We start from the raw sequence: 14,521 nt of genomic DNA on the forward strand, positions 1-14,521 counted from the left end.
TGGAAAGGGAAGGGTAATATGATCGCTCGTAGGACATTAACCGCTAAGAAGTGGGAGGGGGGTTTAGATCTGATTGACATCGGTGCCAAAAGGGACGCACTTAGGGTAAAACTCATAGGGCGTTTTTTGGATGAGAAGAGGCAGCACCCGTGGAAGGATGCCTTGACCGGACTCCTGGCAGACTACGGTGAGAGAGGGCTTTACAATTTGTACGCCCTCTCTCCCAGAAATGTTTCAGGAGACTGGCCCGGGCTCTTTCGCGAGGCGCTGGAGGCTTGGGACAAGTTTCTGCCCCACCTCAGACCTGACGTGCAGCATGAAGGACATTTGATGCGGTTACCTTTTCTAAACTCACCCTTCTTCCTTCACAACGGCAGGCCCATGGTGTCTAAGGCCCTCCGCGAGGCAGGCCTGACAACACTTGGGGATGTCTGTGGAGGAGGGGGGAGTGGGGGGGGTTGCATTGTATTTGAAAGAATAAAAACTGTAATGGGACTGAGGAGGGCGGGGGGACCGTTCCAGGTCCGTGTAATAGGGGGGCTGGGGTGCAGCCTGTCAGAGTGCATCCGCAGGGACTGGAGCGCACTCAAACCCGGGAGGAATGTGAGGCAGGGCGATGCTGTAAGCTTCCTCCTGTGCCTAGGGGATAAAACAACAAATCTGGTCAGCATAAAAACAAAAACAATATACGATATTCTGTTGGGGATGCTCAAAAAAAAACCCGTGGCAGAAACGAGGTGGTCGGCTGTGTTCCCAAACAATGATGTAAGCACAATCTGGGGGAACCTTAGTATTCCCGCCATCCCTCATTCTGTCTTCAATAACGACTTTAAGTTAAGGCACAGGAGGATGTATACTAGCATCGTCCTACATCAGATTCACAAGCTCCTGTTCGTGCGGACCTGCGCAGTCTGTGGCCTGGCCGACGAGGATTTTGAGCATCTGGTCCTCCTTTGTCCGGCCCTGACGAAACTGAAAATTCTGGTTTTAAACTTGCTGTCTGCTCTGTGTCTCATAGAGAAGGAAAAGCTGAAGGACTGGAAGTGGGTATGGCTTTTCGGCCTGCCCAAGAAGGACGGGGGAGGAAGGGCGGTGCAGGCGAACACACTCCTCTCTTTTGCCAGGCATGCAGTAGTCTTAAGGCGCAACTTCGCCCTCTTCGAGGGCAAAGAGGTAAACATAGAAGAATTATTTAAAAACACTCTGAAGGCACATTTGAGGCTACTGCATGCCTGCAGAGAGGAGTGGTGTGAGCTTTTATTTGTAAATAAAACAAAACTGTGTAAATATGGAGAGGGAGGGGGGTTGGAGTTTAATTTTTGAGGGTGTACTATAGCTGGGGTTGAGTTAGAGTTGCTTTATTTTTTTGTGGAGGGAGGGTAAGTAGGGGGAGTAAATGAACATGGATTATGAGGGTGATTATGTACTTCTGGGAGTCTATTTTGATTTTGTTTTGTCCGTTTTATCAGTAGTTGTAGTGTATGTTACTTTGGTTTATGGGGAGGATTAAGTTCGTTGATTTGTTTTGTGGGTTGGGTAAATGTTGAGTGTATCTTTTAAGTTGTGTGTGTTGAGGGGTTATCTTATTTTCTGTTGTCAGTTCATGAACCTTTTTTTTCGAAAAGGGGAACAAGTGTCATTTTGAGTGTTGTAAAAAACGAAATAATGTGTTTTTTTGATAATAAAAAAAAAAAAAAAAAAAAAAAAAAAAAAAAAAACCAACTAAGCCACAGCACCTCCGTGAAGGTCTTTTTGAAAAATTCTAAACCATCTTTAATTTTCACAAATATGAAACCAAAAAGTTGAAGTCTACACTGTATTGTAACAGGCAGTGGGTCACCAAAAAGATTCATTCTCATTTAGTGCTCATATAATTTTTCTCTTTGAGGCACTGCTGGAATTTGAACCCAGGATCTCCTGTTTACGAGACAGGCACTTTAACCAACTAAGCCACAGCACCTCTGTGATTGAGTTTTCCTTTGATTTTGAACTTTCGGTCATATTCACAGATATGAAACAATAAAGATGAAGGTTACACTGCTTACACAAGGTTACACAACTATTTGTTGACAATAGTTTCAACAAATCATTAATTGTATATCAGCCTACGCTGCAGATGTCGGGAACAACTGTCAGTGCTGCATACAAATACTTCTGAGCTCCATAACATTGTTTTTGCTTTGCGACGACAACTTCTGAGCACTTTAGCATTGTGCGATACATCAATGCATTTGCTTGTGAGCACGAGAGCATAGTTTTTGCTTTGCGACATCAATGCATTGTTTTCATGTTACCCATACTCTCAGTGCATACAAAGACTTCTGAGTCCCTTATGTGGTGATGAAAAGCAGAGTAGCGGAGCGGAATAACCCAGAGGTCGATGGATCGAAACCATCCTCTGCTAACTGTTTTTTAACATCTCTTCCACTGCATTCAAACGGACAAATTGTTCGATTAAAGCAAAACTCTCCTCACTCTGAAGGGATTAAAGAAGTGATGAAAGGTAATGATGTGAAATCAATTATGGGTTGAAGACCCATCTTGGGTGATGAAAAGAGATTGGCACAGCTGATGGGTAAATATAACATTGTTGCTACCATATCTTCAATGCTTTGCGTGTTTCCTCAATGCTGTTTATTGCCCTCTGTGGATTGTCTTACCTTGAAAGCCAGGCATCGTGGGTTCGAGTCCCACATTGGCTGATGGTAATGATGTGTTTATGATGGATGGTAATGATGTGTTTGCTAAATGCTGTTTATTGCCCTCTGTGGATTGTCTTTGTTGTCTGGCCTTGAAAGGCAGGCATCGTGGGTTCGAGTCCCACATTGGCTAATAGACAGCAGAGTGGCGCAGCGGAAGCGTTCTGGGCCCATAACCCAGGGGTCGATGGATCGAAACCATCCTCTGTTAACTGTGTTTTAACTTCTCTTCCACTGCATTCAAACGGACAAAGTGTTCGATTCAAGCAGAACTCTAAACACTCTGAAGGGATTAAAGAAGTGATCAAAGGTAATGATGTGAAATCAATTATGGGTTCAAGTCCCATGTTTGGTGATAAAAAGAGATTGGCACAGCTGATGGGTAAATATAACATTGGTGCTTCCATATCTTCAATGCTTTGCGTGTTTGCTCAATGCTGTTTATTGAATGATCAAGCCATGAGGGCTGACTCCATGGCCAAGAAGCTGCTAAGCAACAACGTAGTTGATTTTTGGAAAGAAGTGAGAGCTCTTAACTGTAAAACATCTTTACCATGCACTATAGATGGAATTTCAGGAACAGACAACATTGCTGAGTTATGGCGACAGCATTATAGCACCTTATTTAACTGCATAAAAAGTGATTTGTACAGCGTGGACAGTTCTGAGAGTAATGAGTCAATGGTAATTACATCATATGAGGTGCACCAAGCTATCAATAAACTGTCTGAAGGCAAAGCAAGTGGCTTCGACCATATTACTGCTGAACACCTTAAATATGCTAGTCCGAGGTTAGCTCCTCTCCTCGCTATTTGTTTTACTGGCTTCATGATTCACGGCTTGTTACCAGACTCAATGCTGTCTGTTCTCTTAGTGCCAGTCATTAAAAACAAAGCTGGTAAAGTATGTAGCCTAGAGAATTACAGGCCCATTGTTTTGGCCAGCGTCCTGTCAAAAGTCCTAGAAAGAATTCTGCTGGACAGAATACAGGACTTCATCACCTCCACAGATAACCAGTTCGGCTTCAAAGCCAAACATGGCACTGACTTGTGTATATATGCCTTAAAGGAAATTGTAAACAAATACAGAGGTCAAAACTCATCACTTCTTATGTGTTTTATTGATGCCTCCAAAGCTTTTGATCGTGTTAATCATAGTAAATTATTTTTTAAACTGAGCCAAAGAGGCGTCCCCACATACATTGTGAGAATTCTGGCTTACTGGTATGCGCACCAGAGTATGCAAGTAAAATGGGGTAAAAGTGTGTCAGCCCCATTTGGGGTTAGCAATGGTGTCAGACAAGGGGGAATTTTGTCCCCAATTCTGTTTAATCTGTATATTGATGATCTGTCCAAGCAACTGAAAGCCTGTACTACTGGGTGCATGATTGGAAATACTCTGGTTAATCACATCATGTATGCAGATGATCTGGTGATCTTTAGTCCTTCTAGCGCTGGTCTTCAGCAGCTCCTCACTATATGTACTGTGTACGAACTGGACATGACATCAAATACAACGCCAGTAAGAGTGCTATCCTGATCTGTCGAACTAAAGAGGACAAATGTCTAAACTTCCTGACTTCAAATTGTCTGACAATAATCTTGGTGTCTGTAGTGAAGTAAAATATCTTGGTCATTTTTTAACAGAACACATGTCTGATGATAACGACATTTCCAGGCAATGTCGTATGATGTATGCACAAGCAAACAGTCTCTCACGCAAGTTTGGTCTGAAGATGGGCCTATCTTTGTAACTGTTCTGGATATACAGTATACTGGGTAGTAAGTATCTTCAAGTAGTACAATCTACAGTGAAGTGAATGTTTGAGCAATGCTTGAGATGGTTTATGTTTTTTTGATACCTTATTAGTTTATGATTGAGGTTTGGTGCTGGTACAGAGTACTTCCTGCGCCTTCTTGGGTTCAGCTGAAGGGTGCGCATCAAAACCCCACCAGGATCCACACGCCGATTCCTGGACACGCGGTCCTATAATGTGCAAAACAATGCAGAGATATGGTGCACTGAAAAAAAAAGAAAGAAGTAAAAACATCCCCCAATCTGGCAGTAAATTCTAAAGTAGCACAAAATCCAGACTGGCACCAAGTAAAACTGTCTTTTACCACATTGTGAGGAAATCAAGTAGACCAATCCCAGCAGATAGGTAAATAACCACGAACACATGATAATGACTACTGTCCCTTACTTTATATACGTATGCCTTGTGCATTCAAATGCCCAACCATCATTTTGTATCCAGTGTTGGGATGTTGCTGCAGAATTTGGGTCACAGTTTCATCCAAATCGTTGTCCTCTAATGGAGTTAATAGATCGTGGACTCTGATCATCAAAGATAACAAGACAAAGTCAAAAGAGACAACAAAATAAATGTCACCTAACTCACAGTACAAAGAACACGTTGATCACAAGATGTACTTTGATGTGTCGTAAACTGCAGGTTAAGGTTGAGATTATTTTAAGCCTGTCATCTGGAACAAAATCACCTGGTGTGCTTTAATCTAAACCACCTGCTGCCGAAGGACAGAGGTCATATCACTTTTTACAAAATATTTCACATGGTGAGTTTATGAAGGCAGAACTATCATAAGGGTCAAACTGATGCAATTGTGCTTAAAAGGTGTCAAATCTGACTCCGTTTAATTCATGGCAGAGTTTAATTCATGGCAACCATGTAATGTCAACGTTACCATCAATAAACATTACGTAAATCTGCACACAGATATACTGCCACTGTTAAAAGATAATGAGTTAAACCAGATAAACACACTTGACATGATGTGGAGTAAAACTACACGTTACCTTATTCCGTACTGTACCATCCTCCGACCAATCGTTCTCTCGCACACTCCGAACACCTGCGCTATGCCCCCAGCGGGAGAAAGGACAAGCTCAAATCGTGGCAGCGGCAGCTAGTACAGGCACTTCCTGTTGCAAGCTCAGCTGCCACGACTTTCCGTGGCAGCTGAGCTTGCAACAGGAAGTGATTGCCACTGTATGTGGCAGCTGCCACTAGCATCTTGTGGCAGCTGCCAGCATTTCGGAGCGGATTCCGCGGTAGTTTAGCCTTTATTTGTCATTATTTGACATTATGTGACCAAACATTAAGGTCATTGAAGGCATGACTGTTGGTAGTTGTCATTCGTTTATTAAAAAAAGGCCGAATTATCATGGTATGGCCACTCGTTTTTGTCAACAAGCTAATTGCGGGCTAACTTCAGTTGATACCTGTTGGCCATGGCAACGATAAACACTTTCAAAGTTACTGTGCAAGACAGAAGTAGTAGACCAGAAGCGATCACACTCCTGTGACCAATCCTGCTTTTGACAGAGGTTAGGACCTCCCACCTCATTAGCATACAGACACATAAATAAATAAATGAATGAATGTAGGTGAAGAGAAATGTAGAAATAAATATATGATATGCATTTCCTTATGTCCTGTTTTATTATCAACTTTTATTTACTTATCTATACATACATTTATTTATTTCCATATTTATTTCAGCATTTATTTATACTTTTATTTATTAATTTCAGCATTTATTTCCGCATTTAAATATTTCTGTATTTATTTCAACATTTATTTATTCTTTTATTTATTAATTTCTGTATTTATACATTTATTTATGCATTTATTTATTTATTCATACATTTATGAATGCATTCATTTATTTATACTTAAGACATTTTCTGTCCTCCATAGCGAACTGGATAATATGGAGAAGAGAAAGAATAGCGCCTCAGTTATTCTGAAAATACAAGGGTTAAGTAATTTTGTCTATGGGATAGTATAGTTTAGATGGGGTGATTTTTTGGGGACACATTGCGGATCCATAATAAAGTAGACATTTTATAAAAACACGGAGTATGCTGCTTTACGGTGCTGTATTTTAATTTGAAAAGTGCAAACGGAAGTAGTTTCATTTTGTGGCTTGTGTTACACTACGGACAACTCAGAAGACTTTAGGGACCATGGAGGCACAAGCCGTGTACTTGTTGTTCCTCGCATGAAAGTATAATAAATACTTCATCATCACAACATACAACAAGACGTGGAGCTATGATGTCATGTACACGTCACACCACTCGCCGGAGCAGCGGAGCTTTCTTTATCCAGACTAAGAAAACACTCAACTTAACAGGCAAGTTAAGGTCAGCTTCCTTTGTGCTAACTTTCTGCTAACAACGTTCAAACTCCAGTCCGCTCCGTGTCTCTCCGTCTTCTGCTCACTATTTCATTGTTGCAGCATTGTGCGCGAGGAATCCTGCGGGACAAGTTCTCACCACCTGTCGCGCGACGTCAGTGCATGTAAATAATGAAATATAAACGACGTAACATTTACAAATATGTCATTGAGGAAGGTTTAGTGTGTTAAATAGACAGATTTAATTGTTGAGTTTGGTGTCTGCTGTACATATGTTTATGTGTACTTGGTGATTCATATATTTTACCACACACACACAACACATATTGTGTAAATTTAGAAGTTACACAACGTTTTATACATGTAGAGTGTTCAACAAGAGATGTGATTTAACTGACACTAAAACACGTTTCATAGCCTGGAGCATCTGTTGATATGTGAGCAGTGTGATATTTCACTTCAGCATGGTAATCCACTTGCCTGTTAGATATATACATATATTTGTTTTGTAGCTGCTGACCCAAGTCCCCCTGGCAGTCTCCAGCTACAGGTCGCTGTGTCTTTTGTCTAGTGTTTGCATGGTAATTGGATTGTTGTTCAAAAGTTGTTGCCGGGCCTTTGCTGGGTTCTCGGATTGTAAAGTGTTAGTTATCAGGGATAATTAACTTGTTATTTATTAATAATTATCTCTGGACCATGTCATCTCCCTTCCTTTTTTATTTCCTAGTCCAAGCAAAGACTGTTTTTTAATGTCCTCAAAGGTCTGCTGATGTGCTCAGAGATGAGTTGTCTACCTTGAACCAGGACTTCCTGAAGAGAGCCTTGGTCTCAGCCTGGTTCCATGTGTGACTCCCTCTCTTTGCTCAGGCGGTGTCACACTTGTCATTTTTTTTCCTTCGCTTTCTTTATCGGGTTTTCAAGAAGTCCTCTTGGATTTGTTCACATCAACATAGTATCACTGGAATATACGTTTGCATTATATCAGTGGTGGGCCGTGCATTTTATACCTGGGCCTTCAGTGCTGTCCGACTACAGTTCCATCTCCTAATAATCTCATGACACAGCTACAGCTACGGTTATGTTTATAGGGGTGTAACTACACATTTATTAAACCGTTCAGTAGAAGGCTTACGAACCGAACAATACGTTTGAATAATACTAGTGCGTTTGGAAAATGCAGAAGCTTAAATTGTGGAAAATATGTTTTCGGTGGACTTCGCTCAAACTGGCAACCCACATGACGTAACAGACAGCGGTCTGACACTCCGACCCGGAAGAAAAACAGTCTACACGTGACTCTAAACTAGCTTAGCGGAAAAGAATAGCAGCAAACACGCTACACTCTCCCCGCAGCATTTAGCTGTTCTCTACTGATTCAATCAGGCCTAAAGCAGTTACCACACAATCACCATTTCTCCAGACCATCATTCCTGCTTTGTAAAAGAAAACAAAACCCCAAACAGAGAACCAAATGTCCGACCCTAACCCCACAATGACGGGATGCTTCGTCATTAATGGACAATGATGCATATAGTCAGAATCAATGTAATTAACACAAGGACAAACTCACAAGAACCAGTCACATATTTATATGACAACAAAGCAATCCAGCAACACTGCAGCGCTAAAACACGTATTCCACCGCACACTGAAGAGCACGAGCCATTCAAATATTATTCACATCTGTCACGGGACATAATGGAGGACCCAAGTGCAGACAGTCAGGTGAAGTGAAAAAGGTTTAATGAACAAACCAAAAAACAAACGGGGAATCCAAGGACCAAACAAGAGACGAGGGGGGGAAATCCGGCAGGACAAGGCGAAACAGGGAAACCGGGAACAGGACGAGCAAAATGGGCAGGTAGTGAAAAAACACAATGATCTGGCAGCGGGTGTGTGTGAGGCAGGGGTTTAAATAGTGAAGGAGGCCGAGTGAGCAGGTGAGAGTAATGAACTGATGAGGTGAGTGTGACTGGCAGGTGCACTGAATGAAACTGATTAGGTGAGCGAGGAGCTACAGAAAGAAACACAAAGACACAGAACACACGGGGCAAAGCCTAATCGTGACAACATCAGAGGGAACAATATTAACCATATCATAAAAACGACACCATAGACAAATGAACACAGTAGTAACGCTGCTGCAGCTGTAAAAACTAAAGCACTTCAGTTACCAAAGCTGCTGTTTTGTCCATCCTCCTTTCTTTGATTACAAAGGGTTTAATGACGCGGTTGTACAGAACATCGGTGCGGTTCAGTTCCAGTCAGAGGTCCTCCTGCGAACGTGTCCGTTGAGTTGTAGATCCACTCGGGTCTCTCCAAAAGTTTTCAAAAGCACCGTAGCTTGTGAGTGTCCTGTGGTGCTATGGTGTCATTTTGCTGCCTTGGTTAGCGTAGCGTAGCTCCAAACACCAAGACGCTGAGTTGCAAATAAAACTCATTTCCAGCCATAAAATGTGCAACGCTTCTCCGATGCTGAAATACCGTTCGTTCAAATCCTTTTCCATGCTGGTTTAGGCTGCTAGCTGTGGGGTTGACCGACCCTGTCCAGCTTTTCCTGAAATGTCCAATAGAAATCCGTTTCTCCTCCTTCAGCCTTTGAGTGTTAAAAAAACAAAGTTCGGTAAAAAAAGAATCTACACAAAGCAAAATGCTAAAAATGTCATGTCAATGTTTGTCATGCCATGTATAAAGGCTTTGCTTACTAGAGGATGTGCTCGTTTGTTCGTATAATGTTGGGATAGCAGGTTGGCTGAAGTATTTTCGGCCCGACGTACCTTGAATCCAGTGTTTTAATCATTGCTCTGAACCCGTCTTTCTCGACTGTCTGTAGCGGGACCAGGTCCTTGCATAGATGGGTCGTTATTGCGTTCGTAATGTCGCTCCACCGCTTGCTTTTCTTCTCTTATCCTGCCTCGAGCAAATGCCTCTTCAAGTGATGTGTGACCCTTTGGCTTCACTGGTTCACTCGCGTTAACATTACCGGTTGGCGGCTTTGAATCCGATGGCACAGCTCCTCTCTTGGGCACAGACTTTATCGGTGCATCTCCGGTCTGTCTTTGTTCATCCTGCATCGCTCTTTTCTGTTCTTTAATGTAACGTTACTGTAGCGACTGAGCCTCTCCCGTCTGTTAGCAGACTGTTGTGCTACCGGGCTAGCTAGCGAGCTGTACCCAGCATGCCGTTCGGCGGTGTAATTTTATAAATCTACAATTATTAGTGTTACAAATTGTTTATGTGTCACAAACTGTTGTCGTGGTGTTTTGCCCTGTTAAAAGAGCGTTAGTTGTGGGTTATTAATTGTTCTGTTATAAAGTTACAACCATGATTAGGGGTCCCTCAAGACAACTAGCTCCGACTGTAGTGCTCATATCGGCGAACAATATATTCTGCTGCCTGTTGAAGAGTGACAGCAGGTGTTTCGGCTGTGCACCGGTATGACGGTGTGTGAAAAATTTATATCATAGGGGAAATTAAAACCGGTACTGATATACCGCCCAGCACTAGATGACGCCCACAACCGCGTTCGCTACTTGATTGGTTCTTAGCAGTCATGACGTGTCCTTCCCTGATTCGTCACACTAATATCACGTGACCCTTACCCAGAAGCTCACAAACAACAACATTGATTACCAGGTTAATTTAACATGGACAACTGATTACAGGTGTTGCTGACCTTGTTGTCTTTACTAGCAGCTGTTCAGTTAAATTCTGCATTTCCACGGAGGAAGCAGCTGTTCTTGGAGCAATTAGCAAGCGGCGTGTCCAGCGGTGTTATCAGCCCTACGGAGCGGATGTCTGAAGTCACGGTTAGCGGCTTTAGAGATGGTGATGGACACAAAACGGAGGACTTTCCTTTTCTTATTAATGCTAATTTTGTTCTACACATCTATTGTGAAGTCCGCAGATAAAATGTAAAGGAACAAAATCAGTAAATGCTATTCAGTATGACAGAGACTTCAGACACCTGCAGAGCTACGAGTGAGAAGAGGTAACAACGAAACCGAGAGGAAACGAGTGAGTTTCCACATTGGTCCACGTTGACCACATTTATGGACCCATAATCTAGTAAACCTTTGTGTAAATGTTGATTTTAAAGTGAATTTGATATGAGAGAGATATAGAGCAAGACCTGCAGCGCTGTAACTAAGTCTGAAAAATAAAACTTCTAAAACTTTCCACGAACTGTCTGTTTGAGTTCATCGAGGAAGATCTTAGAGAAGATCTTAAGTATCAAACATGACTTTTCATTATTAAAGACTACTTTATTACTCTGTCGTATTTTTTTAAACTTAGCAACCAATCTACTTCCTGTTTACATCGACGCTCACGCGCATGCCCAGTGTATGTGAAGAGTGACGTGATATTAATTTTCAGGCGTTTTAGTATGGACGGAGATCAATTCGAAAACGATGCTGAAACCGGTTTGTGGTCTGTACGCGTGGACAGGAATTTAAGCACCAGGAGGTGATGGGGGGGGATCATACACACGTTATTTATTAAAAAAGCTAAAGAACAATTGTCATAGTGAAATTTGAATTTAGATGTAAAGGTGAATAATCGAGGTCCAATCACACCAACAAAAGCTAGCGTGCTAAAAGGATTCGCTACAGAGTGAGGTGTTCCACAGATGCTTGTGGTTGAGGTAATGTGTGTCAACTCAAAGCTCCAGTAGCTTCAGCTGCATCTAAACAGACAGGCTTGGACAGGCAGGGGCCTCAGGCTGCACTGAGCTGCGAGATATTCACCATTATTTCACCCCGCCTTCAAGAAACAGTTATTCTTTCAGACGTAGTCAGACGACGCGTCAAACCATCTGATTCCAGGTACACCAGCTGTCAAAAATAATCTGGAAACAGGAAATTAGAAGACCGTAAGAGTGTTTATGGGTATGACAGGTCGAAGATTAATAAGCATTCACCATTCAGACGGATTAACACACGACAGAAAAGTAGTATCCCTGCCACACGCACACACACACTAAGCAGGCGGTTCATACACACTTAACTATGAGTTGTGAATCAGCTGTCTGAGGTGAGTGTGTGCTGGCCCTAGTGCTGGGCAGTATACCGGTTTTAATTTCCCGTATCATAAACATTTTTCATATACCGCCATACCGGTGCATAGCCCAAACAACTTCTGCCGCTGTTCAACAGGCAGCAAAACATATTGTTCGCCACTGAGGGCGTTATGTTCGGAGCTAGTTGTCTTAACTGTATTGAGAGGGAACCCTAGTCATGGTTATAACAATTAATAACCCACAACTAACGCTCTTTAACAGGGCAAAACACCACGATACAACAGTTTGTGACACGAATAATTGTACATTTATAAACAACTGCATGCTGGGTACAGCACAACAGTCTGCTAACAGCTAGAAGAAGCTCCGTCGCTACATTAAAGAACAGAGAAGAGCGATGCAGGAGGAACAAAGAAAGACCGGAGATGCACCAATACAATTTGTGCCCAAGAGAGGAGCTGTGTCTGCTGTTTGGAGGTTTTTAGCTTTTAAAAAATCCGACGTAGATCAAAAGACGATATATTGTAAAGTTTGTCGAGTCGCTGTTGTTGCCTCTGGTGGCAACACTAGCAATTTACTCCATCACCTCAGCCGAAAACATGTGTTGGAATACGAAGAGTGTATGCGATTACGGTCCTCGGATTCGAGGCCGTCAACCAGTAATGTCAGTGCGATTGAAACAGTGAAGCCAAAGGGTCACACATCGGTTCAAGAGGCAGTTGGTCGAGGCACTGCTTATGACAAAAAAAAGCAAGCAGTGCCGTGACATTACGGACGCAATAACGATCCAGCTCTGCAAGGACATGGTCCCGCTACAGACAGTCGCTAAAGAGGGGTTCAGAGCAATGATTAAAACACTGGATCCAAGGTATGTCTTACGGTGCACTTCATCAGTGTCAGTGTACATGGAGGGATTTAGGACCCAGGGGAATGTAGGTGAAGGAAAAAGGAAGTGACGGAAGATACGCCACACAAACAGCTGTTCACCGCTCGCTGGCCGGTTGGCAGGGCGGTTGGCAGGCCGGTTCTTGTGTTCGTTTTCGGCGTTAATTAATTAATGCGTTAACGTGGGAAAAAAATTAAAATACCGTGATATACCGGGAAACCGGCAGAATCTTACAAAATACCGTGATACACATTTTTGGTCATACCACCCAGCACTAGCTGGCCCATGCACACAGGACAAGCGCCTTGATAGAAAATGGAATCCTGGGCTTCAATTAGTTCAGTTACAACGTAGCACTGCCATAAATGATGAAACTTTCCTTTGCGTGGCCATTTGTAATCCGTTGAAATGTAAGTACTACAATTTCAGTACACAAATAGTGATAAGATGTGAAATGCACATTTTCAAAGTAAAAGACTTTGAAGTTATTTATTTTGTAACATAGTGGACTAACATGCATGTGTATCTGCTTTATCACAGTCTAATACAAGGATTGTCCAGCATCAGCTAATACCAGGACCTGGACCACAACACATTTGACAGATGCATAGTTTCTACTATACGTTGTAAAGGGAATTTGGCTCGTAGGTTAGAGGATATAACTCGTCTCAGATCCTCCTGCCAGGTCCTGATTGTAGAATCCGACATTGCCTTGCTGTGTGTGAAAGCACCGGTTGAAGAGGCTCACCTTATGTCTTAGGTTTTTTACAGACAACGGAACTCAAACTCTCAACTGCTTGAAGTCAGAATTACTCCGCGTTTGACCTGTAGCCGTATTGAGCAGCGAGCTTCTCTTCACAGTTGAGTCTGGGACATTCATGGGACACTGTATATGTGGCTGCTGTTAACACACACAGGCGTGATTCATTTTCCCACTTCCCCATTCCGTCTTCTTCGTTAGTATTTCAACTGTAGAGATCCAGCAGCTTTGTTGAGTTGTATCGTCGTGACGGCCGTGCAAACTGAAGTGACTAATTGTCACATGCATTTTAATCCCTGTGTATGTACAAATGGATGACAAGTGAAAGAAAGAAAGAAAGCTTTGATGAGCAAATCTAAAATCATCTGCATGGCTCCAGACACCTATGGATATGTTTTGTAATTCTGGGTGAAGGGGCCCTTTTAATGGTGTTTGTCTGTAGGTCAGGGACCATTTAGTGTATCACTAGCTGTCCACTGTTTGTTTCTCCTAGACTAACAACCACAAGAGCCTTCCTGTTGACCAGGCAGGGACCGTAAACACAGTCTCACACACACACACACTCTCTCTTCTGCTTGGTTTTAACTGAGACCCCACTAGAGAAGTGAGGAGGAAAGGTGGAGTGAGAGAGACGGGAGACAAACAAACTCCAATAAAACCAGCAAGCTTGCATGCCTTCTGTCACTCTGTGGCTTCTGTTGCTTTCCAGGAAATAGCACTGTTGTTGTATATGTACGCACGTCAGTAAAAAACACGGAAAACTTTTATTATTTTCCATAGCCCAAAAGCTGCAGGCCTTCTAGCTACTCACTGTACATGTGTGATCGGTTGGGACCACTGTTTCCCTCATAGCCAGGACCAGTTTGCTTTTATTATTCTGTCAGTATTCGGTGTTAAAACAATGTCCTTTTCCACTGGGTCTCATGACTCTATGTTCGATGGCCTTTTAAATGAACAATTCCTCCATAGATTGTATCGCTGAGGAGCCTGCAT

The 14,521-nt window shown here is 42.6% G+C and overlaps 1 protein-coding gene across 1 annotated transcript in view; it reads left to right on the plus strand.

The window, feature by feature from the left end:
* The first annotated feature begins 6,695 nt into the window (after positions 1-6,695).
* rin2a (Ras and Rab interactor 2a) overlaps positions 6,696-14,521 on the plus strand; it is a 50,300-nt gene continuing 42,474 nt past the window's right edge. Inside the window, exon 1 of the mRNA XM_079279658.1 lies at positions 6,696-6,863. The gene's annotated coding sequence lies outside the window, so the exon portion shown is untranslated. The remainder of the gene's footprint in view (positions 6,864-14,521) is intronic.

This window comes from Melanostigma gelatinosum, assembly GCF_949748355.1.
Source record: "Melanostigma gelatinosum genome assembly, chromosome: 12".
Taxonomy (NCBI): Eukaryota; Metazoa; Chordata; class Actinopteri; order Perciformes; family Zoarcidae; genus Melanostigma; species Melanostigma gelatinosum.